Here is a 27,375-nt window from a genome sequence, read left to right on the forward strand (position 1 = left end):
CACCTTCCGAGTTACAGGACTGGAGTAGGTGGTGGTGGGAGGGTGCATGGGACAGGTCTTACACAGGGGGCGGTTACAAGGGTAGGAGCCAGAGGGTACGGAAGGTGGTTTGAGGATTTCATAGGGATGAACTAAGAGGTTACAAAGGTTAGGTGGACGGCGGAAAGACACTCTTGGTGGAGTGGGGAGGATTTCATGAAGGATGGATCTCATTTCAGGGCAGGATTTGAGGAAGTTGTATACCTGCTGGAGAGCCACATTCAGAGTCTGATCCAGTCCCGGAAAGTATCCTGTCACAAGTGGGGCACTTTTGTGGTTGTTCTGTGGGAGGTTCTGGGCTTGAGGGGATGAGGAAGTGGCTCTGGTTATTTGCTTCTGTACCAGGTCGGGAGGGTAGTTGCGGGATGCGAAAGCTGTTTTCAGATTGTTGGTGTAATGGTTCAGGGATTCCGGACTGGAGCAGATTCGTTTGCCACGAAGACCTAGGCTGTAGGGAAGGGACCATTTCGTAACCTGTTAGTTCACCCCTATGAAATCCCCAAACCACCTTCCCTACCCTCTGGCTCCCACCCTTGTAACCACCCACGGTGTAAAACCTATCCCATGCACCCTCCCACCACCACCTACTCCAGTCCTGTAACCCGGAAGGTGTACATGATCAAAGACAGAGCCACGTGTGAAAGCACCCACGTGATTTACCAACTGACCTGCCTACACTGTGACGCATTCTATGTGGGAATGACTAGCAACAAACTGTCCATTCACACGAATGGACACAGGCAGACAGTGTTTGTTGGTAATGAGGATCACCCTGTGGCTAAACATGCCTAGGTGCACGGCCAGCACATCTTGACACAGTGTTACACAGTGCGGGTTATCTGGATACTTCCCACTAACACCAACCTATCCGAACTCCGGAGATGGGAACTTGCTCTTCAATATATCCTCTCTTCCCGTTATCCACCAGGCCTCAATCTCCGCTAATTTCAAGTTGCCGCCACTCATACCTCACCTGTCATTCAACAACATCTTTGCCTCTTTACTTCCACCTCGACTGACATACCTGCCCAAACTCCTTGCCTTTACAAATGTCTGCTTGTGTCTGTATGTGCGGATGGATATGTGTGTGTGTGTGTGCGCGAGTATATACCTGTCCTTCCCCCCCCCCCCCCCCCCCTAGGGTAGGTCTTTCTGCTCCTGGGATTGGAATGACTCCTTACCCTCTCCCTTAAAACCCACATCCTTTCGTCTTTCCCTCTCCTTCCCTCTTTCCTGATGAAGCAACCGTTTGTTGCGAAAGCTTGAATTTTGTGTGTATGTTTGTGTGTCTATCGACCTGCCAGCGCTTTTGTTTGGTAAGTCTCATCATCTTTGTTTATATATATATATATATATATATATATATATATATATATATACCTAAAAACAAAGATGACGTGACTTACCAAATGAAAGTGCTGGCAGGTCGACAGACACACAAACATACACACAAAATTCAAGTTTTCGCAACCAATGGTTGCCTCGTCAGAAAAGAGGGAAGGAGAGGGAAAGACAAAAGGATGTTGGTTTTAAGGGAGAGGGTAAGGAGTCATTCCAGTCCCGGGAGCGGAAAGACTTACCTTAGGGGGAAAAAAGGACGGGTATACACTCGCACACACACACATATCCATCCACACATATACAGACACAAGCAGACATATTTAAAGATCTATATATATATATATATAAAAAAACAAAGATGATGTGACTTACCAAATGAAAGTGCTGGCAGGTCGACAGACACACAAACGAACACAAACATACACACAAAATTCTAGCTTTCGCAACAAACTGTTGCCTCATCAGGAAACAGGGAAGGAGAGGGAAAGACGAAAGGATGTGGGTTTTAAGGGAGAGGGTAAGGAGTCATTCCAGTCCCGGGAGCGGAAAGACTTACCTTAGGGGGAAAAAAGGACGGGTATACACTTGCACACACACACATATCAATCCACACATATACAGACACAAGCAGACGTATTTAAAGACAAAGAGTTTGGGCAGAGATGTCAGTCGAGGCAGAAGTGCAGAGGCAAAGATGTTGTTGAATGACAGGTAAGGTATGAGTGGCGGCAACTTGAAATTAGCGGAGATTGAGGCCTGGTGGATAACGGGAAGAGAGGATATATTGAAGAGCAAGTTCCCATCTCCGGAGTTTGGATAGGTTGGTGTTAGTGGGAAGTATCCAGATAACCCGGACGGTGTAACACTGCGACAAGATGTGCTGGCCGTGCACCAAGGCATGTTTAGCCACAGGATGATCCTCATTACCAACAAACACTGTCTGCCTGTGTCCATTCACGCGAATGGACAGTTTGTTGCTGGTCATTCCCACATAGAATGCATCACAGTGTAGGCAGGTCAGTTGGTAGATCACATGGGTGCTTTCACACGTGGCTCTTCCTTTGATTGTGTACACCTTCCGGGTTACAGGACTGGAGTAGGTGGTGGTGGGAGGGTGCATGGGACAGGTTTTACACTGGGGGCGGTTACAGGGGTAGGAGCCAGAGGGTAGGGAAGGTGGTTTGGGGATTTCATAGGGATGAACTAAGAGGTTACAAAGGTTAGGTGGACGGCGGAAAGACACTCTTGGTGGAGTGGGGAGGATTTCATGAAGGATGGATCTCATTTCAGGGCAGGATTTGAGGAAGTCTTATCCCTGCTGGGGAGCCACATTCAGAATCTGATCCAGTCCCGGAAAGTATCCTGTCACAAGTGGGGCACTTTCGTGGTTCTTCTGTGGGAGGTTCTGGGTTTGAGAGGATGAGCAAGTGGCTCTGGTTATTTGCTTCTGTACCAGGTCAGGAGGGTAGTTGCGGGATGCGAAAGCTGTTGTCAGGTTGTTGGTGTAATGCTTCAGGGATTCCGGACTGGAGCAGATTCGTTTGCCACGAAGACCTAGGCTGTAGGGAAGGGACCGTTTGATGTGGAATGGGTGGCAGTTGTCGTAATGGAGGTACTGTTGCTTCTTGGTGGGTTTGATGTGGACGGACGTGTGAAGCTGGCCATTGGACAGGTGAAGGTCAACATCAAGGACAGTGGCATGGGATTTGGAGTAGGACCAGGTGAATCTGATGGAACCAAAGGAGTTGAGGTTGGAGAGGAAATTCTGGAGTTCTTCTTCACTGTGAGTACAGATCATGAAGATGTCATCAATAAATCTGTACCAAACTTTGGGTTGGCAGGCCTGGGTAACCAAGAAGGCTTCCTCTAAGCGACCCATGAATAGGTTGGCGTACGAAGGGGCCATCCTGGTACCCATAGCTGTTCCCTTAAATTGTTGGTATGTCTGGTCTTCGAAAGTGAAGAAGTTGTGGGTCAGGAGGAAGCTGGCTAAGGTAATGAGGAAAGAGGTTTTAGGTAGGGTGGCAGGTGATCGGCGTGTTAGGAAGTGCTCCATCGCAGCGAGGCCCTGGACGTGCGGGATATTTGTGTATAAGGAAGTGGCATCAATGGTTACAAGGATGGTTTCTGGGGGTAACGGATTGGGTAAGGATTCCAGGCGTTCGAGAAAGTGGTTGGTGTCTTTGATGAAGGATGGGAGACTGCATGTAATGGGTTGAAGGTGTTGATCTACGTAGGCAGAGATACGTTCTGTGGGGGCTTGGTAACCAGCTACAATGGGGCGACCGGGATGATTGGGTTTGTGAATTTTAGGAAGAAGGTAGAAGGTCGGGGTGCAGGCTGTCGGTGAGGTCAGGAGGTTGATGGAGTCAGGTGAAAGGTTTTGTAGGGGGCCTAAGGTTCTGAGGATTCCTTGAAGCTCTGCCTGGACATCAGGAATGGGATTACCTTGGCAAACTTTGTATGTGGTGTTGTCTGAAAGCTTATGCAGTCCCTCAGCCACATACTCCCGACGATCAAGTACCACGGTCGTGGAACCCTTGTCCGCCAGAAGAATGACGATGGACCGGTCAGCCTTCAGATCACGGATAGCCTGGGCATCAGCAGTGGTGATGTTGGGAGTAGGATTAAGGTTTTTTAAGAAGGATTGAGAGGCAAGGCTGGAAGTCAGAAATTCCTGGAAGGTTTGGAGAGGGTGATTTTGAGGAAGAGGAGGTGGGTCCCGCTGTGACAGAGGACGGAACTGTTCCAGGCAGGATTCAATTTGGATAGTGTCTTGGGGAGCTGGATCATTAGGGGTAGGATTAGGATCATTTTTCTTCGTGGCAAAGTGATACTTCCAGCAGAGAGTACGAGTGTAGGACAGTAAATCTTTGACGAGGGCTGTTTGGTTGAATCGGGGAGTGGGGCTGAAGGTGAGGCCTTTGGATAGGACAGAGGTTTCGGAGTGGGAGAGAGGTTTGGAGGAAAGGTTAACTACTGAATTAGGGTGTTGTGGTACCAGATTGTGTTGATTGGAATTTTGAGGTTTAGGAGGGAGTGGAGCTGGAAGTGGGAGATTGAGTAAATGGGAGAGACTGGGTTTGTGTGCAATGAGAGGTGGTTGAGATTTGCTGGAAAGGTTGTGAAGGGTGAACGAGTTGCCTTTCCGGAGGTGGGAAACCAGGAGATTGGGTAGTTTTTTGAGGTGAAGGGTGGCATGCTGTTCTAATTTGCGGTTGGCCTGTAGGAGGATGCTCTGAATAGCCGGTGTAGATGTGGGAGAGTAAAGATTGAGGACTTTTATTAAGGATAGGAGTTGACGGGTGTGTTCATTGGCTGAGTTGATGTGTAGGTGAAGGATTAGGTGGGTGAGGGCAATGGATTGTTCAGTTTGGAACTGGTATAGGGACTGATGGAAAGAAGGGTTGCAGCCAGAGATGGGAACTTTAAGTGTGAGGCCTTTGGGGGTTATGCCAAATGTCAGACAAGCCTGAGAAAATAAAATATGCGAGCGTAATCTGGCTAGGGTGAAGGCATGTTTGCGGAGGGAATGTAAATAAAACTTAATGGGGTCGTTGTGGGGGTGTTGTGAGGGTGACATGGTATTAGAAGGTGGAAAGTTTAGCATGAGGTTGAAATGAAAATGAAAGATAGAAATATATGGGGAGAGATAAAGGTGAACTAGAAAGCAACTGGAGATCTGGTATCGAAAAAGTGTTGGTTAAGTAGATCCTGTGGTGAACTTGGGTTGGTAGACAGCGATGTGCATAAAGGTTAGGAGGTTGTGTTGCCGCTAAATCACGTTAGAGGACGGAGAAATTCGGGAAAATTTCGAAAAAACGTATTAAAAGGAGTAGTGTTGTGGTGAAAGATTACGAAAATGGGGCTAACAATTGTCTGACGAAGAAATAATGACGTTAAAACCTGTGGGGAGCAGCTAAAATGATCAGTGATGTGCGAAAAACAGAAGTGGAAATAAAGTGAAAGTTATTAGAACTGGCCGAAATGGTTGTTTAATACGTGAAAGCAACTGTAATTGAACTAGAAACGGTGGATTTTATAGCAGCGGTAGTGTTGAAAGCGGAAAATAAAAATTTTTTGGTTATGGTTTGGAAGTGGGTTACGTATTATTGAGCATATATAGGCGGGATAAAATTGTATAGTAGATTACGGTAAAAGGGGAAGGTGAATACAAAGTGAGACTACTGGTAAAAACAGAGAGAGAAAATAAAGAGAAAATAAGACGACAGGAAAGATTTCGAAATGCAACAGCGACAATAACAAACGTAATTGTTGGGTTCAAATTAATGATATGGTTATAATAGAAGGAAACATTCCACGTAGGAAAAATATACCTAAAAACAAAGATGATGTGACTTACCAAATGAAGGTGCTGGCAGGTCGACAGACACACAAACGAACACAAACATACACACAAAATTCAAGCTTTCGCAACAAACTGTTGCCTCATCAGGAAAGAGGGAAGGAGAGGGAAAGACGAAAGGATGTGGGTTTTAAGGGAGAGGGTAAGGAGTCATTCCAGTCCCGGGAGCGGGGAGGGGGGGGGGTATACACTCGCGCGCGCAAACACAAACATACACACAAAATTCTAGCTTTCGCAACCAATGGCTGCTTCGTCAGTAAAGAGGGAAGGAGAGGGAAAGACGGAAGGATGTGGGTTTTAAGGGAGAGGGTAAGGAGTCATTCCAATCCCGGGAGCAGAAAGATTTACCTTAGGGGGAAAAAAGGACAGGTATACACTCGCGCCGGTAGTGCAAACAATATTCGTATTTACATGTACACTGCCACTTGTGCTTCTCAGTTTCCAACTTGTTGACAAGCCTATACTTTGGTTTACCCTGAATAGGAGACCTCTTGATTGGTTACGTTGGCGTCCTTTTGCGTCTATTCTTAAACGTATTGTGGAAGGTAGGCCAGTTACCGTTAATGTAAAGAACAAACCTGGAATGACAATTAAACATCGTGGACTTGTTATTTTTGTTGCACACACACACACACACACACACACACACACACACACACACACACATATCCATCCACACAGCTTCATACATTTCTATTAATTTTGTAGTTGTGGGACACAAAATGTAATTCTTACTTTGATCTACAATAAAAATAGTTCTTAATGCACATAAAATGTATTGAACATTTATTTATTTACTTTCAGATATTGGTCTTTTATTGATTTATAAACTGCTTCACACATTTCAGGTATTATTTTAGTTAAAGTGCACTGTGGTATTCAAGTGCTGTACCGTAAGCCAGTGTAACTCTCTCCTATAGCAAGAAATCGAAGTGTTACTGTGAGCCTGTCTTCTACAGGTATAGCAGTTCTTAATTGAGTATTGAGCTTTGTGATTCGTGACACACTTCACTGAGCAAATACTGAAATGTATGCTCATCCATTCTTGAGTAATTTATGTATCACTTCACGTCCTTCACGTCCTTCACTAGAAGCTCATGTTGAGCTGATGTTAGTCATGAATGCCTTTAAGGTGACAAATACTCCATTATGAACACCTCACTGAGTTTGAATGAGATCATGTAGTATAGCTACAAGAAGCTGGATGTTCTTTCTGTGATACGGCAAAAAGACTTGGCAGCAATCTAGTCACTGTACTTGGTTGCTAGCAGCAGTGGACACGTGAACGTAAGGCTGCAAGAAGACCAGGCTGCAGACAGCCACATGGCACTACCGAGAGGGAAGACCATCATGTTCAGCATATGGCTCCCGTGCATCGTACTGCATGTACAGCAGCAATATGAGCGGCAGTTGACTCCACAGTGACACAATGGACTGTTACAAACTGGTTACTTGGGACAGCTCTGAGGCAGATGCTCTGTAGCATGCATTCCACTGATCCCAAACCAATGCCACTTACGACTTCAGTGGTGTCAAGCAACAGCTCTTTAGAAGGCGGAGTGAAGGTCTGTTGTGTTTTCTGATGAAAGCCAGTTTTGCCTCGGTGCCAGTGATGGCCGTGTATTGGTTAGGAGGCGGCCAGTTGAGGGCCCGCAACCAAGTCTGCAAGCTAAACACAATGGACCTGGGATTATGGTGTGGGGTGCAATATCATATGACAGCAGGGGCACTCTCATGGTTATCCCATGGACAGACTGTAAATTTCTTCATCAATCTGGCGATTTGAATGGTTGTGCTGCCATTCATAAACAACATACCTGGGGCTATTTTCCAACAGAATAACACCCACCTACTGCTGTTGTAATCCAACATGCTCTACAGAGTGTTAACATATTGCCTTGGCCTCTCAATCACCAAATATATCTTCCATTGAGCACATATGGGAAATCACGGACAGAAACTCCATGGTCACCCACAAACAGCATTAACCATCCCTTTATTGACAGGCCAACTGCAACACACATGGAACTCCATCCCACAAACTGACAAATGACACCTGTACAATGCAATGCATACATATTTGCATGCTTGCATTCAACATTTTGGTGGTTACACCAGTTTTTAATTTACCAGCATTTCACATTTGCAATGGCTATCTTGCGTGTATATTAACATGTGATCTTGCAATGTTTATCAGTGAAATATGTTACTTAGACAAGTGTATTCCCAAAATTTCATTACTCTAGACTGATTATTTTTTGGTGCTCCAACTCTTTTCCGCCAGTGGCAATTAAAAAAGAAATCAATTTTTGAAGAAAATGTAAAAACACAGACTGTCTATGATGTTAAGGTGTTTGTCATAGTGCATTGAAATGGTGTCTGTCTTCAGAAATTAAGTTGACTGAACTATTGTTGATGATCACTCACTTCTGCAGCAATGGGTATCAAAGAGCTGTAGAGTCTGTTTGAAGCACTTGGTGTGTCAACACCTCTGGGGAATATGTTGTTCCTCACAGATGTGTTCTTGATTATTTAGAATTTTATATTATTTTGTCATTTTACTCTACGTGTCCAAAAAAGGTAGAATTAAAGTAGTAAAGATTTGAGCCTTTGAGTTATTAATTTTTAGAATTTCCAAAACTGTGCAACTTTTTTTTGCATTCTAACACCTTAGAACGTTCATATCTCTTGTGAACTATTTTACTTACAGACTTCAAATTTGCTTCATTTTATTCATTTCTTACCAGCTTTGAAAGTATATACTACTTGATCACAGTCCTAAAAATGCTAAGTTTTTCCAAACCAATATCTTTTAAATATTTAAAATTTAAAATTGAAATTTTTATGTTGAAAAACATCTATGTTTTTCATACACTGTTTATTAACGCGTGTGCCAAATTTCATAATGGTATTCCTAAACAATGAAATTAATTTGATTTTACTGCAATTTGCTACGATAACTGTACCGCAATCGCCAATGGCTTGCAAGCTGAATCATAAAAGCACAGCTAAAATGAAATAATTGTGCACTAATTAAGCACACTTCAAATTCTCATCTTAAAAATGTAGTAAATCGTGCCAAACAATGACACGTCTAATTAATGGTCGGGATATTACGTATTTTTCATTTTATATAACATTTCATTTAAGTTTATAGTGCTACCAGTATGTAAAAAAAATCTTCATGTTCACTTTCACTGAATCAGTAGAGATGATGATGATGACGAAAAAGTTTTGTGGGTACGACAGCAGCAAGATCTTTAGCACCTGCTCAGAAGTATAATGAGACAAGTGTATAGGAAAACTGTAAAATTACTGAAATGAGAACTGCAAATAAAAAAAGTCCTGAAAAAACACACACACACACACACACACACACACACACACACACAGGAACAAAAATCATGACGGCTGATCAAAAACACAGTAAAAGGAAAAAACTGTAAAGAATTAAAAGAAGACAGCAGACACCTACAATTGACTGATCACTGGAATTAAAGGGGAAGAGAAAGCCACTCTGCAACACAATAACACCTCCACAGCCTAAAAGCTTAGGGCAGGGTCCACACGTATTGCAAAATTCATACTTGTCTCATCATCAGATATAATAAATAGATCCCCACCTAGATTCACCTCTGCTGGCTTGTCTCAAAATAAAATGCACTCAGTTAAAATGTGGCATACACTGACTTGCACACCACAGACAGGGAGGTCTTCTCGCTGGAGTAAAAAGGGGACAGAGCCCAATTCTGAGGCACGTCAGGTCAGGGTCACCTCATCTCGCCACAGCGACTGGCCTGATGATATCCACAGCTAGGCAGTTGACTTCACTAAGTGCAGCTTATTGTCCATCACTGCCAGCCACTCCTCCCATAACAGTATGGATCTGTGACTCGTGTGTAAAATGACAGCCTGCAGGGGAATGGCGTATTCTGTAACATATTATGTTCCCTGAACGCCTCCTTGGCAGATTCACTGGCTTTTTCATATCCCAAATCCCCACATGCTCTGGTACACAGCACAGTGATACCTTCTTCACCCACCACTGTGGGAAGTACAGATGGTCATATATGAGTTGGACCAATATCTCTTCTGGGTAAACGTGCTGCAACAATTGTACTGTACTAGGGGAATTGGAGCAGAAGAGAAACTGTATCCCCTAAAGACACCTCACCCACTCCAATGCCTCCAGCACAGCGTGGAGCTCTACAGAAAAGACAGTATACATATGAAGAAGGCGAATCCTGAAGATACAGTCAGGGAATATGACTTAACAGCCAAAGCACTCCCCTTGTGAATCATCTGTGTACACAACAGTACAACTGTGACACCTATCATTTGGTTAAAAAACAGAGACTGAGTCTCGACATTCAGAGTGCAATCTATCTAAAAATCTGTCAAAACTAAAATTTGACTCTAAACTTACATAGCTGCCACAAATGTGGATAAAAAGTGGGCAGGATATTGTTGCAATCCTTTAAAAATAAACATGTACTGACCGAGTGAGGATGTTAGGAAGGAACTTTTCAGATTGACATAACCATGTAATAAAGAATGCAAGAATATCTGCACTTTATGTAAATTAAAATTATCTACAGAAAGGAAACCAGGCTGTTGAAAAATGAAAGCAAAGAATCTAATAGAAAAGTAAAGTAAGTTTTAGCAAGTGATAAGCTTGTCTAAAATGGCTTGCGTTTGCTGAACGCCTCCGATTCCAAGAGGGAATCCATAGTAATAAAAGGAAACCTTGTACCAGTATAGAAAAAGAGTTTAGAATAAGCAACTACACTGCAAGAAAAACAAAACAGAAAACAGAGGAGGAAAAGGGCGCACACTCGACTTCTGATCCTAAGTGTGGTCAGAACTTGTCTTCAAGAAACAGTTCTGTTAGTGATGAAAGAGTCTTACTGTAATGATGAGACAAATGCTTGGCAAAAACGATTACATTTCTATGGGAAAAAAAGAGGGTCTGTGCATGCCTGCACTTGTTCGAAATGGATTAATTCTAGGGAACCTGAGAGAAGTGTACAAACTTTAAGTAATATATTCATGGTCTTTATTGAGCATGTGTTGTTATGGTATACATTAAAATATTTTCACAGGTAACAGGAGGAATTCAAATCTGAATTCAAACTGAAATGTATAATAACTAATAATGTTATGAACTGACTGTCACCAAATAAAAATAACCATGATTTGACATTCGCATGTGTTTTTTTTCTTTTCTTTTCTTAACTTATTGCTAAGGCTAAAATACTAGGGACTAAGTGCAGGATGCTTTGCTTACTAGCAAAATAAAATTTATGTTAATATGTTCCCACTGGAATACCATCACGGTATTAGCACATAAATTAGCAAATAGTGTAGGACTAACATAATTTTTGCTCATAAAAAAAAGAAACCTGATTTTGATATTTTAAAAATTAAAAAAAAAAATGGTTTCAGAAAATTTAGCATTTTATGTATTTGTTCAAGACATAAATATTTTCAAAGCTTATATAAACTGAATAGAATGGCACAAAATACAGGTTTTGAGATATGGCCATTTTAAAGTTTCAAAACGAGGAAAAAAAATAGCAATTTTCTAAATTCAAAAATTAATATCTCAAAAATGAAAGGTCCAAAAATTATTTAATTTGGGATTTTTCATGCAAACGACTACAACCACAACTTCACAAAAAATCTGAGATGTCATGAACCAGACCATTGGCTGATTTTGTGCATCTTTGTGGCACTTTGTAGTGGCATAAATTTTATACTTTTATGACAAATCCTTTGTGATGTTATGATGTTCACAAAAGTATTTCATGCAGTAAAAAGATGAGGAAACGGTGGATAGATGTGAATTACATACTAGATCAATTATTTATATTTTTGTAGTTATCACACTTACTATTCTTATCATATTTTAAAATAAATGTCGCACAATTTCACACAAATATTGCTCGTCAAGTTGCTAATTAAGAGCACAGTGTTATCAATAAACAACATAAAATAATTTTAATGTTTCTCAAAGCGGGTTTACCTCCACTGAAAATTTTAGTGTGTATACAGAACTGTCACACTACTGCAACAATCTGATAAATTAAAAAAAAAAAGAAGTTACTCAATAAGAGCCAGCAGTGTGATGGGCATACACATTACTGATTCATTAGCTTCCTGAATGTCATATTTCTGGGCAAAATGTGTATGAAAGATCTTGAGAAATCGACTTCCATATGAGACATAGTTCAACCAGGTCTACTGTTCAATGTCCTGCACAAATTTCCTACACCAGTTTTAGAACATCTTAATTCCTTGTGTGTGTGTGTGTGTGTGTGTGTGTGTGTGTGTGTGTGTGTGTGTGTGTGTCAACTTAAATGCCAGTGTATTGTGTTGCAAACTTTATGCTACCTGTATTTCAGTATAGAAAAAAATCGATATGCAATTTTCCTTTGCAACTGAACTATGTTGCAATTCTCTAGCACCCAAATAATGAGCATATGAAATGAGCAAGTCTTGTATGCTCTCTGGAAACAAAAGCTTTTTCTGTAAGGCTATATACCTAATCCACAGAACCATTGTTACAAAATTTCAGTGCAGTCATTCAACAGTTTTACTAATAAACTGCATACATTTAAAACTTAGAAGCCTGTTTCTGAATATGCTGGGCTTGATAATGAAAGTGAGACTTGTCATACACAAAGTCCATCATTGTAACACTAGAGTTGCATAAAATATGAATGCACAGACAAGAGTATAGACCTGACCAGGAATTTACCAAACTGATCTAATTTTCCCCCATATTATGTGCACACGATACCAATGTTTTATTCATAAAAGAAAATACACGCAAAAAAAGAAAAAGGAAAAAATGGAATAAAATATAATTAAATAAAAGGCTGACATCACGGAAAGGCAAATTAAGAGCTTATATAGAATCTTAAATTAAAAAAAACCTAAATAAATTACACAGTTAAATCTGTGAATACCCAACTTTCACAGTAACATACGGCACACTATTATTAGACATCAACTTTCCAGAAGCCCTAGTTTCAGTGTAGTATTTCAGAACAGCTTAAAATTGTATTTGTTATTGTCCTACTACACATCCTCAATTACAAGATAATTTTTTGAAGTTGTATGTAACTGTGATTTCCTTACATGACTTGCAAAAAGGACCTATATTAAAATGTTACTAATGTTCTGAAGCTAAAGCAATAAATACTTCATTTTTTACTTACGTACTGGAAACAGTAGTGACAATGTCTTCTGTCCAAAGTTCTCTGACAGTCAAATTATTTATGCTGAGTATGTGCGGTGCAACAATCCTGTATGAATGTTAATTGTTAACACTAGTATAATTGCAAACAAAGCTTCACATATATAAGAACTGACTCAGTAGAAAATCTGTCTCAAACGGCATACAGTATAGAATATGGACTACAGGATAAATCGTCAGTGTTATCACACACCACCACCATCACCAGCCACTAAAACTGCAACTGAAGTTCACAGTCATGGTTAAAATTAGCTATCTGAAACTCTACTGGCCCAATATTTGATTTAAGAGTCATTTTGAGTTAAAGAAAGGATACAAATTTAAAAATTTAGCTTATGCTGAGATAAGGGCCTTGACTTCAATTCACTGATGACATTACAGTTCTTTTGTTTTTATGATTTTGAAACAGGGCACCAGCATTTTAAAAACCTATGCAGCACTACACTGTGTGTCAGTGACAGCAACATACAGCTGCATGGGTAATTTTCCTCTTCTACTAAAGGCAACTGTACATAACACATTAATCACATGTGAAGGGTTATGAGAAGAATGCACATTGCATTTCAACCCTGCAATCTGAGCTTATTCCCTATCTCTCTTAATAATAAATGATGGTGCCTTTTACTGTATCCAAGAAAAATGGCTTAAAAATAAGCAATAAAATTAACATCTAAGGAGAGAGAACTGGGTGCAGAAAGTGTGGGATCAAAGTCTGTCAACTCTATACAGGAAAGTAGGCTGATCCATGCAACACTAAAACCGATCAATTCTTACCATATGGCAAGTTTCCTGTTTAGTGGAAATAAAGAATGAGACTATTTCCAACACATTTCTGAAAACTGTGCAGTGCATCCATTAGCACAAATATTATGTAATGTGTTTGTACATTTTCAGGAGTTGCACACTCTGTACACATGGTTGGGATGTTTTCAATTTGTAATATTATTTTTTTACATAATTTCATCCATTCAAAATCTGAAAAAGTTGTACCATCCTAAATTCTACTAATGGTATCCATCTTACCTTCCAGATTTACTTGAATAATTTATAAATTATGGGTATCCAGGTGAGAATATCTTCACAAAGCTACCCATAACAATATGCACAAACTGAGGAGTTTCTTTCACGTCAGCCCTGTATCACCAAAAGGTTAACTGCAACCGAAAAAGTTATTATTTGTTTCAGTTCAAAATGGGAAACAAATGTCCTTATATCCAAAACAACAACAAGAGGGATGAAATTAAACTGCATAAACACCCAAGAAATGCACTGGCATGTAACAAATGTCCACTTTAATCAGAAAGCTGGCACACCCAATTGTGGATTGAAAGTCTTGTATAAGTTTCCTGCCCTTTCACCATAGATACTGGTAACTCAATTTAAGGTCCACTTCTCTTTCTCTCAGATTATGCACAGGCATTCATAACATAGGTTTCTTTATTTTCTCACTGTCTCTTGTTTCCATTTAAAACATCCATGTCTTTTCCACATGTACTGTTATTAATTAAAGAGACCACAATACAGAACTTCAATGAGGTTTCAAGAAATTAGTCTTCCATTCACCGCTGTCCACACTTGTTTTAGCTAGCAATTGACCCATTACAAGTTCCAGTGCTTCTAGCACATATGTGCGACTTCTTGCAGAATGTCACCATTTGCTTATAGCATAAGTAGTCATAGCATGTGTGTTCCCATGAGGTCCAACTGTTGAGGCAGTGATGATGTACAGGAAGGCCAACTTTGTAAGCTGCAAGATGCATTGAGCTACTGAAGTCAAAACTCTGCATAATAAAAGAAGCATACTCTTGCAGTAATACCTGTAAAACTATTTCACTTCCCTGTGATGAGCAAAAACAATTTGGTTTATGAACTCTGGATGTATATCTTGTTTTACCTTAAAATACACAGATGTAAAGACACTACCAAATGACTGCACACCATGGGTCTGTTTAAATGTTATACAGTAATTAAGTTTTCTTATGAAAATATCTAAATGTTACAAACATCATTGCTGTAACCATTTATTATAAAATAAAATATTTACACATTAGAAAAACAGAATTATAAATAACAATTGTAAATCACATTACTGTTTCTAATAATATCATTTGCAAAATACTTTTACTACCTTTATGTTATTTGTGAACAACAACAACAAAGAATCACTAAAACAAAACTAAAAATGATGGTTGCACAACAGTACTGTATCATATTTGACAATGTTTTCTATCATAGTTCAGAACTGCTATTGTTCTGCCTGCAGCAATTACGATAAAAATATTTCATGGTTTCTCATGTCTGTGCACTCAACAAAAATTAAAAGCCAATAATAAAGAATATTTCATAGACATAGATTACTCATGCAATCTGCTGAACAGACAGGCAAAATGCCGATCTCAAATTTAATACACACAACTTAAAATCTGCAGATAACTCCTATACCATCGTGCTTCGTAATGAGAGGCCATGTGGCGAGGACTAACACAATGGCATGAATTGCTGCCTTCATCTTTTTTTATGGTACCCACTACAAACTGACTATGGTAATCATGTTGCTAATTGACAAAAAAATCTCTAGTGAAATATCAATGACAGACATGCAGAGATCAGGAAACAAGCAAAATCGTAAATAGTAGATGTAGAATCATATATTATGAATGACTTCTGAAAAAAAAAAAAAATAAATAAATAAATAAATTTCATAGTGTTTCTGTTCTGAGACACAGTAATATATTGCTTAAGTGTTTCACCCCCCCCCCCCCCCCCCAAAGATCTAGTGACTCCGCTATCTAGAACAACAGCTTTGTTTTGTAGAACAAAGGGATATGCAGAATACTCACTGCAGTATTCATTTGGCACTTTTGCCATTGTTTTAATAACTGTTGGGAAATATTTGTTTATGATCTCACATCTGGGATACTCAGCTAATTTTGTGTGTCTTATAATGCAGAATGTACAGAATTAACAAAGATAACTCCATATTTCTCATTAAACACTGTACTTATCAAATATGCCACTAGATTTCATAAGGCAATGATTTTCGACTGTGAAGTACAATGCATCATTAAACTACCATATGTAAAGGATATATTGATACTCATCATCATACAAAGGGGCCACTGAGCCACAGACATGTTCGATAAAAAAAATACTTTTTTTTTCTATTTTCACTGTGCCCTATCTGCATCTCAACACCACCTCTATATGGTGAAGAGCAATCTATTCTTTGCATATTGTTATTATTCCAACTTGAACTTTACGTATTTACTTAGTCACAGATCTCAATTACCATTTTAATGTAATCACAAACCACAACAGATAAATAAAGAATGTCAGCTTGTTGTCTGCTGAAGTGTAAGTCTCTCTCCCCCCCTCTCTCGCTGCCACACTGAAAATATTTTTTCCTTATTCTGGTAACAAAACTGAAACTTTGTTGTAGTTACTAAGCATTCAATTTATTTGAATATATATTAGCCCAGACTCAGTTAATTTGTTTTGACAATGACAGGTAGGCGTGTTTATTAATGTACTTTGGATCAACTATTTCATACTTAGATAAAACAGACAATAGAGTGTAAAGAAATTGATAAACATGAAGAAGAGAAGTCTTAGTACCAACTCATGGTCTACATAATGCTCGTGTCATGCTCATTATATGGGTGCCAGACCTATCAAAGTTGTTTACAACGGTTAAAAATACATCGCAGCAAGTGTTCTGCCAAAAACAGAACAGAAAACATTATATTTTATTAAAAAAGAAATGTAGCTCACTTAACCCAATACGTGCAATCATCAACCCCAGAAACAGAATAATTTTAAAAATAAGCACTGTAGTAGTTCCCTTCGACAAGTGCTCTAGCGAAACATGTAAAGCAGTCATTAACCCCAAAATGGTTTTGAGTGCCACAGTATTTTGATTTTGCAATTCTTACGTACCTCCACTCTTACTACTTAATCCATTAATGACTTGTAGAAGGGGTGGGAGCTAAGTTTAACACGAAACAGAAATAAACCGTGGCTACGCAGTTTTCACATACAATCTTGTAAAAAGTAAATGTCACTTAAGTGTCACAAAAATGCTTGGTCTGACAGATTACTGTATGCCAGGAAATCAGATCGCTAAACTAGCATTTACACGACTGAATCCTTTCTGTTTTTAATGTAGCATTCAATACACTGTCAACAATGAATATGGTATAGACGGACCACTATCTCACTGAATCACAAACAGAGTAGGAGTGAACAGTGGTCTTATAGAAATTATTTTGAAATTCACTTGAACCATTGAAAGGATGAATGAAATAAGTATCAGTGTCACTGGTACTGAGAAGAGGCTAAAAGTGTTAAAACTGAACAAAGTCCCAGGGCCCGAAGAAATCCTTGTCAGATTCTATGTTAAGCTAGTCCCTCTTTTAGCTATAATTATCGTAGACCCCTCGAACAACAAACCATATCCAGTTCTTTGAAAAAAGCACAGATCCAATATCCTTGACATTAATTTGTTATAGAATTCTGAGCTCAAAAATAATGAGGTATCTTGAACAGAATACGACCACCTCAATGCCAATCAGCAGGGATTCGATAAGGTGAAACCTAGCTCACACTTTCCTCACATGACAAGTTATTTTGCTTTGGATCAAAGCATTCAGGTAGATGCCATATTTCTTGGTCTCCAAACAGCATTTGACCAGTATCATACCTATGCTTATTGCCAAAAGTATGATCATATGCGACTGGAATGACGACTATTTGGCAGGGAGGATGCAACATGTTGTCTTGGATGGAAAGTCATTGTCAGATGTAAAAGTAACTTCAGGCGTGCCCGAGGGAGGCACACACCTCGCTTGCTGTTCATGTAGTATATCAATGACATTGCAGACAATAAAAACAGTAACCTCAGACTTTCTGTAGATGATGCAGTTACTTATAATGAAATACTGTCAGAAAGAAGCTACATAAATATTCAGTAAGATCTTCAGTAAGCTCTTGATAAGATTTCAAAGTGGTGTAAAGATTGGCAACTTACTTTAAATGTTCACAACTGTAAAACTGTGCACTTCACAAAATGAAAAAACATAATATCGTATGACCATTATTATCAATGAGTCACAGTTGGAATAGACCCACTCACACAAATACCTGAAAACACTTTTTAAGGATATGAAAGGAAACATTCTCAAAGGCTGTCATTGATAAAGCAAGTTGTAGAGTTTGGTTTGTTGGTTGAATATTGATGAAGTGCAATCTACAAAGAAGACTGCTTGCAAATCACTAGTGTGACAGGTTTTAGAATATTGCTCAAGTGTGTGGGATCTGTACCAAATAGGACTTACAGGGGATATTGAGCATATACAGAGAAGGACGGCACAAATGGTCACAGGTTTGTTTGATACGTGGGAGCAGAGGTAATGAAGAAACTGAATTGGAACACTCTTTAAGATAGATGTAAGCTATCCTGAGAAAGTCTATTAACAAAGTTTCAAGAAATGGCTTTAAATGAAGACTCTAGGAATATGCTACAACCCCCTATGCATCGCTCACCTAGAGATCGTGAGGATAAGATTACAATGATTACTGCATGCATAGAGACATTCAAACGATCTTTCTTACCACACTCCATACATAAATGGAATAGGAAGAAATCCTAATAACTGGTACAGTGGGACATAGTCTCTGCCAAATGCTTCATGGTGATTTGAAGAGTATAGATGTATATCTGCTTTTACGAGATTGTAGAAATCTTCTTCACAGACTCTCAAAAATATACATCAGTGTTACCTCTTACTATATCACAACTTTGAGATGGAGTGTACATGGAATGCTTTCAATGATTTTTTTTTCTGCTGTTTGTTGCACTCTCTCCCTCTGTACTGTCCTTTTCGTTTATATTCAGCTAAAATATATAAGTTTCTGCAAGTACTATAAATTATACAATTACACATTTTTGCTAGAAGCAGGTTGCTTATTTAGTTTCCTCAGTCACTGCAGCTTTTCTTAGGTTGAGCTACACAAGTACTGTGAAAGCCACATATTTTACTTGAAAGTTACACAGTTTCGTATTTCTCCTACGACGCAATGCCTCGGCATTTGTAACAACTGAACTGATATGGCCACTCCACCTTGCACAACTTTGAAAACTCAGATAAATGAATTTGAATAACACTAATGACTGTAGTGCCTTTTCATCTGATACAACAGTGAATCTCTATTGAAGGTTTTCTTCTGCGAGTACATTATATTATATTTGTTTGTATTGAAGTTTCCAAAAAGGAACATGATGCCGAGTACTTTCTTGAACTATAATTCTAATCTGAAGTGTTTATTGTGTGAAGCAACCTCAATCATACATTATTTTCTTTAATTTAAAAATGTTAAAAAGAATTTAGTATAGCTCAACGTCTTTCTTGGACACTACTTCGGCAACTTGTGCCACAAACCTACCCCAGAAACCCTACTGGGTAACAGGAAGGAGTCATTAAAGTTGAAGGTGGGATCAGGACCAGATGTAATTCCTGGGGAATATTCACATCACTGAGAGGTGAAGGCTAGGTTAAACGCAGACTGAAAAAATCTATGGCGTGACTGCAATTCAATTCCACAAACTTTCGGTTTCCAGGCACGCGCTTTAGTGCCTGGACACCAGACCAAACATTAAAAAGTGGTGAAATTGCTGCTAATATGATTTGTCTCAATATGTAAACCCTGACAATTGGAACCATTACATCCACTGACTGATAGTTGTATTGCATGTTGAAGAAGTAGTCACGCTGAGAAAGGTCAGAATTTTGTTCCATAAGTAATCTCCAAAAATATTTACAAGAAACACGGCAAACAACTTCCGATTTATCTTGGTCTTACCGCAGATATCTGATATAAAAATTTTAAAGTACCTTTCATTGTTATTTTCTTTTATTTATTATTTTTTTTCAGAAGGGGGAGGGTGGTGAAGAGTGAAGAAAAACTGTGAAGTCTATTTTTGTACAAACTTCATCAATTTCCTCAGCACCACAGAACCATTGGTGGACTGTACACAAAAATGTTTCATTGTTTGACATTTCTTGTGTTTGCATATTCATGATATGGACTGAACTCCAATGGCTCCTGTTCCATGAGAAACCCTAATAGCATTTATTTCAACAGAGCATAAAAACTAGATCAGTCTACATTATGTCAGGACAGCTGCTGCAAAAGGAGAATTGTCTGGCCTGAAACTATAAAGTCATTAAAAATAAATAAATAAATAAATAATAATAATAATAATAATTAATAGTAATAGTATTTATAGCAACTAGCATTAAGATTCTACAATAATTCTACACTGATATTTTCAAAACTGAGGCATTTACAAGAAAAATGTCACATAGGTAACTCAATCTTTGGTAGATGAATAATTTTTATGTTCAAAATTATTATAATCTAGATCTTGCCATAACATTGCAAACATCATTTCAGTTCCAGGTAACCAAGGCACCTCATTATGCGGCAGTTTCAATTCCACTGGCAATTTCCTTTTTTTCCCAGGATTCATTAGCTCTTTGTTCTGAAAGCTTTATCTCTGTTCTTGTACATCAACTTGTACCAATTTGGCATACAGAAGTGTTTCCAAATCTTAATTTTTTGTATGATGTCCTTTCTTTATACATTTTATTAATAAATCTGTACTAGACTTTTTTACAAAATTCAAAAACATTTTTCTGAGTTGTAAAAGCGCACTCCCAATAAGAGAGAGAATTTTCTTGCATAATATGTCACTGCTCCAGTCAAATTATATTTACACCCACTCCTCCTTATTTACATACAGATGGGCAATTTCAATAATCCTGTTGTTTGATACTGATATATGGTAGATCTGCAAAAGCAATATTTCTATAAACCTAGGCACAGTGCGCATTTGTCAGAAACTACTTCAGAAATAGGTACAAAAGCTATCACAGAAGATTGACTAAGTTTTGAACCCAGAAAGTACAATACATACTATCTGTAATTTCTACCTGACTATAGTTGAGAAATTTGATACATTCAAACACTTTCTTGCCGTAACTGATAGTTATTATATTTCATAGACATGTCACTCATATCTGGTTTTTTTTTTTTTTTTTTTTTTTTTTTTTTTTTACTGCAATTTTGCATCAAATTGCTTAATTTTTATTGCGTACTCACCTGTGTTACAGAAAAATCTATAATCATCACACTGTATTGGATATACCCAAATATTACACTAAGGGCATCAAGGTATTACAGAGATACAGAAACTACATTGATGATAAAAATAATTACAGCTAAGTTCTGTTATCATCTTTCATCATCAGATTTCATTCTGCTAAAGTACAAAAATTAAAATGTGTGTTGTCATAAAACTATAGGAAAAGAAATATTTAGATGTCAATTAAAAAAACATCTTAAGGGCTCTTTGAAATAGACGACTGAATGTAAAATTGATTATCCGATTCCCATGTCAACAAAAGTATAAATCTATAAGGGTTGGGACATGAACTATCTTAATCGCAACATTCATTTGTGAAACAAGACTTTTGGCATAGCTACCTTTCGTATGTTAAACAAACCCCTCTGACAATACATGTCTGGTTTACAGGAGTACATTGTGCAACTGTATTTGTTATTATCTCCCTAGTGGCTCCGTAGTCCAGTTACCCTATGTACTGCAATGATAAACATATTTTATAGCTCTTCAAACTCTTTCAGTTACAGTTATGAATGGGGGCAACCATGGTGCATTCTATCTACTTCATTGAGGTTGACAATGCATGTTGCACATAGCCAATGGAACGCACAGGTAACCAATGACAGCACAACATGCTTTTCCTCTATGGTACACCTAATGTCAACGCATCTGCTTTGTATAATAAATGGAAAGATAGTTTCAGATGGCCAATGACCTGCAAGAAGAAGCTTTAGACCACACGCGATTGAAACCATTCAATTACTCATCACAGAGTAGGTAGTGTAAGATGGCCTTAATGCTTTCCCCTTAATTCCCTTGTCCCCAGGAGCACTGCCCCATTATAATCCTCATACTGCTGAAAAGATGAATGAAATCAGTATTAGTGTCAGTGGTGTTGAGAAACAGCTGAAATTGGTAAAACTGAACGAAGCTCCAGGGACAGATAGAATCCCTGTCAGATTCTATACTGAATTTGCAGCTAAGTTAGGCTCTTTTCTAACAACAATCTATTGTAGATCACTAGTGGAAAAAAAGACAAGAAAAAAGAAATGTCCCCTGTTCTTGGAAAAGAGCTCAGGTAACATCTGTCTACAAGAAGGGTGGTAGAAGTGATCTACAAAACTACCATCCAATATCCTTGACACTGATTTGTTGTAGAACCTACAACATATTCTGATCTCAAACGTAATGCGGTATCTTGAACAGAATGACCTCCTCAATATCAACCAGCGTGGATTACGAGAACACTGGTCATGTGAAACCCAACTTGCACTTTCCACATGCGACATACTGAAAGCTGTGGGTCGAGGCAATCAGGTAGATGCAGTATTTCTTGATTTCTGAAAAGCATTTGACTCGATCCCAAATCTACACCTATTGTCAAAAGATCGATTATATAGGGTATCAAGTAAAACTTGTGACTTGACTGAGGAGTTTTTTGTTGGAGGACAAAGCATATCATCATGGATGGGGAGTTATCGTCACATGTAGAAGTAAATGCAGGTGTACCACATGGAAGTGTATTAGGACCCTTGATGTTCATGCTGTTTATTAATGTAATAGCAGACAACATTAACACTAACATCAGGCTTTCTGCAGATGATGCAGTTATCTATAATTAAGTACAATCTGAAACAAGGTGCATAAATATTCAGTCAAATCTTGATAAGATTTCGAAGTGATGCAGAGATTGGCAACTTGCTTTAAATGCTCACAACTGTAAAACTGTGCATGTCACAAAATGAAAAGCATGGTATCCTATGACTAAATCATGGTTGGAATTGGCTAGCTTATACAAATACGCGAGTGTAACACACTGTGGGTATATGAAATGGAATGATCAAACTGGCTCAGTCTTGGATAAAGCAGGTGGTAGACTTTGGTTTATTGGTGGAATACTGGGGAAGTGCAATCAGTCTACAAAGGAGATTGCTTACAAATTATTTGCATGACCCATTCTAGAATACTGCTCAAGTGCGTGGGAACCGTACCAAAAAGGACTAATTGGGGGTACTAACATGCAGAGAAGGGCAGCACAAATAGTCACTGGTTTGTTTAATCCATGGAAGAGTGTCACAGAGGTACTCATAGAATTGTATTGGAAGACCCTGAAGATAGACATAAACTATCCCGAGAAATTCTATTAACAAACATTCAAATGGTGACTTTGGGAATATACTACAATTCTTTAGTTATCAGTCACATAGGGATCGTGTGAAAAAGATTAGAATAATTACTGCACACACAAAGGTATTCAAACAATCATTCATCGAGTGCTCCATACATGAATGGAACAGGAAGAAATCTTGGGTTAACGGAAACGTCCGATTCCACCTGTCTGCTTTGACCAATGACATCACCAATATGGCAGAAACAACCACTCACAACTCCCATATCACAATTGTCATTACGTAAACATGACAACAAACACAAAAATAGATCGAAAAATCATCAAACACATATTCCTCCAAAAATATAATGAAACTAAAGGGACAAGCAGGGGAAATTGGGGGGTTTTGGGTAGGGACAAACTAAAAATAAACACACGCCACTAAACCAAATGACAAAAACGATAAAATAAAACAACCAGAACCTTCCCAAAATCAACTAAATACAATCCACTGGAATCGAACACTTCCCTTGACCTATATAGATCAACAGAAACTACCGATACCATATCAAGAAACCCAAACGACAACTATGTCTACAATCATAACTACTTCAAAAAGCACAACAAACCAACACAATTGGAATCAAACACTTCCATTGACCTACATACGTCAACAGCAACTACTGATACCAAATCCACATCCACAATCATCACTGCTTCAAAAAGCACAACAAACCAACAAAATTGGAATAGAACACTTCCCTTGACCTATATAGATCTACCGATGCCACACTATAAGTCTCAAAACTTTCACCACCACTGCACTAAATCCTACCACAAAAGAAAACACCTACGAAATCAAAATTGGAATCGAACGATTCCCTTGACAAGTTATCCATATGACATCTCTACATATAGCCGTCCCTAACCCAAGCCGCCAGAACTTTAGCAAGCCTCATTTCTTCATGACACACTGAATACTTCACGACTTCAGCCAACAGGCCGAATAGCTGAAGAAATTTTATTAGAGACAACGCACTGTCTCCCATCATCGCCGACAACCGAAAACTGTTGGCCTTGTCAGTCATATTTATACCTGCCAAAGACATGAACAAAGAGATTTACCAAAATTCACTCACGACAAACAGAAAAAAACTACAATAACGTTGACATAACAAAACCAAAATCGTTAACTCACTGAAAAATATTCCACTGAAAGCACAGTCACCACCAATACCATACACGTACAACGCTAGCACGCAAGTGAACCCCATATGCCACATAACACGCTAACCATAAAACACACCACTAGAGAGAACCACCGACCGCAACAATACCCTACCTATGAACATGCCACACAAGCAAACTAAACCAAAAACATCACCCATCACACAGCACGTAGACACACCACCAGAGAGCACCACCGATCACATCAAAACGACACCTACAAACATGCCACTCTCACAAACTAAACTCCGTGCCGTCGTGACGTCACACAACACAACAGCCTTATGTCATGGGTCAAAGCCGACGGGTGGAATTGGATGCTTCGGTTGACCTGAAATCCTAATAAATGGTACAATGGTACACACCCTCTGCCCTGCACTTCACTGTGATTTGCAGAGTATTGATATAGATTTTTTTTTTTTTAAAGGATGTTTTGATGACTGATGATATATTTCTAAATTCAGTCAGTCAGTGACAATCTGATGGAATGAACTGAAACTTTCAATCCACAGTTTTACCAACTCAAAACCAAACCGTCACCTTTCACCCTAACCCAGGCATCATGCTATAGTACAGTACTTTCAGACAATTAAGATTTCATATTCATGTTCATTTTTCAGTGATCTGGTCTCTCTCTGTTTGTGCACGTAATATGCCACACAACACATCATCATTACATTTTGGGCAACACCAATGTTCGAAGGTTTCATTAACCCATTTCATGAGATGGAGAAGCACCAAATGTTATATTGTGAGATACAGCTCAGCAACAGTAAATAAACTGTTCCAAGTAAGGATTTCAGCTATATACTGTGTTTCACATATTTATTTTTATTGTTCTGGCAAATACCTTGCAAACTTGCAGGATTGCAACCACCTTTTTTCCCCCCAAATACACAGTTATCTCATGGTTATCATCACATCGTGATTTAGGACACTACCTTCAACTCGTTGCTGATAAACACACTGCCTGTCTGTTGCTCTCTCATTCCTCCCTTGCAAGCAGTAGTTGACACATACAGTTTCAATCCAGTCACTCCTTGTAGCGAGTACTGTGACACTGATCTGCTCAAGCATGCAAATAACACCACTATTCCTTTCAATGGTGCCCGCAGTTTATTCTACACCATCTATCACTTTTTGAAATATATAGTACTCAGCAAGACTGGGAATACATTGAGAGACAATACCTCAGTTTAAGCTGTTGCCACCAAAGTTAACATGCTAATTTCTGCAGGTTGCCTACCACAGATTTTTCAAATTCAATTCACAACCTGAGGTAGTGGTTAAGTTGATGGTAACCATCACAGCAGATGTATAACCATCCTGAAATAACTGTCACGTCTCCGATTTCCTAAATTTCAATCAGGACATGAGAGATTATAAGAATTCACTGCAACCAAATGTGTTGTCCATTTATTATTTCCTCACTGGTTACTCAAAACTCCCTTGCTTTCCCAACACACTTTATAGCAAGAGCTTGCAACACTGCTACATGAAACATTTAAGTAACAGCATTGTCCGTAATTGTAATTTTAACATTTAACAGTAACCTTTATGTCTTATTCATCATTATTTCAACAAGACACAATTCAAATATGAACCATCTCCAAGGCTTTGCTTCTTGTATGATACAAGAAAATCTGTGAGAATAAGTTTGAGCAACAAGATGTTTGTAAAATAGATGTGAAAAAAAGATGAGAACATTTAATAAAAACCATCGGTTCTACATGAAATGGGGGAAGGGGAGATGCCAAAGCCGCAAAAAATGACAAGTAGAAATCAGAAATAAAATATGAATGAAAAATCAACACTTTGCTATGCTACAAGCATCAATATGAGAGATGTTTCAATTAACCATACCTCTGAAGATTGTATCTGTGACTGTGAAACTGTTAAAAGAAGAACAACACTCCATACCAGTCTCTAAAATTCATCTTCATTAGTCACAGCACATACTGTACAATTGTTTATCTTCTAGTGACAATGTTGGACTTCAGATCACACAGCTTCCATGAGCAAGAAATTATTTAAATTCTTGGCAAATAACACAGAATAAAATTAATCTGACAATGCAAATAGACTGCATGATATTTTCCCCCCTTTACTCCTTCATAAAGCAAACAGAATAATGGAAGAAACTTTCACAAACTGTTTGTAGCAGCAGCAGTAAGTGCTTTTATTTTGTCATAAACTATTAATAATCATGCATGCCTTTGCCTCTGAAAATTTTCTTCTTAAATTTAAGAAAGAATACAGCCTTTAAAAAAAGAATGATATATGACAACATAGCCATTCCTCAAACAGCAAGTAATAATATCAAGAAGACTTCGCACTATATTCAGATAACTGCAATGCAGAATTTGTGTATGTTGTTCTTCAAGCTTGATGAACTGTGACTCGATTTTTGTGCAAGGTTTTTTGACCATATGGGCACTCAACAGCAAGGTTATCTGCACGCTGACACATTTTAAAAGGAATGAATGTGCTGGATTTTCATTACAAATTGTTCTCAAAGATAACATAAGGATAGCTGATGCCAAAAATTTTAGATGGGGTTCAGGTCAAAGTGCTCAGAAGAATTGTGCAGCAAAACCACTTTCTACTGCTCCATGGATAAATGGCAGTACTATTTGCATCATTCTAAGTGATACTGCGCATGTTCTGATAAGTGGTTCCACACAGCAGTACGACCAAAATACAAACACAATCTTTGTTTTAAGAACAAGCTTATGCAATAGCAGATACAGATGACAGACAACTGGTTTCTATAGTACATTTGGTTTTGTACTATATGAACATCTTCACATCTCAGTAACAATGGATGTGGATATGAAAGTCCAATCTTT

General features: G+C 38.6%; 1 protein-coding gene across 10 annotated transcripts in view; it reads right to left on the reverse strand.

The window, feature by feature from the left end:
- Positions 1-27,375, reverse strand: part of LOC126100110 (RNA-binding protein 5-like) — a 133,995-nt gene that overhangs the window by 100,962 nt on the left and 5,658 nt on the right. For 2 of the 10 annotated variants that reach the window (XM_049910639.1, XM_049910633.1), the window contains exons 2-3: positions 14,031-14,161; positions 12,974-13,056 (exon numbers count right to left, since the gene is read on the reverse strand). The exons of 3 other annotated variants lie outside the window; for them this stretch is intronic. The gene's annotated coding sequence lies outside the window, so the exon portion shown is untranslated. Of the gene's footprint in view, positions 1-12,969; positions 13,057-14,030; positions 14,162-27,375 lie in introns of all 10 variants that reach the window. 5 more of the 10 variants (XM_049910637.1, XM_049910631.1, XM_049910638.1 and 2 more) reach the window with 3 other exon arrangements.

Source organism: Schistocerca cancellata, chromosome 9, assembly GCF_023864275.1.
Source record: "Schistocerca cancellata isolate TAMUIC-IGC-003103 chromosome 9, iqSchCanc2.1, whole genome shotgun sequence".
Classification (NCBI taxonomy): Eukaryota; Metazoa; Arthropoda; class Insecta; order Orthoptera; family Acrididae; genus Schistocerca; species Schistocerca cancellata.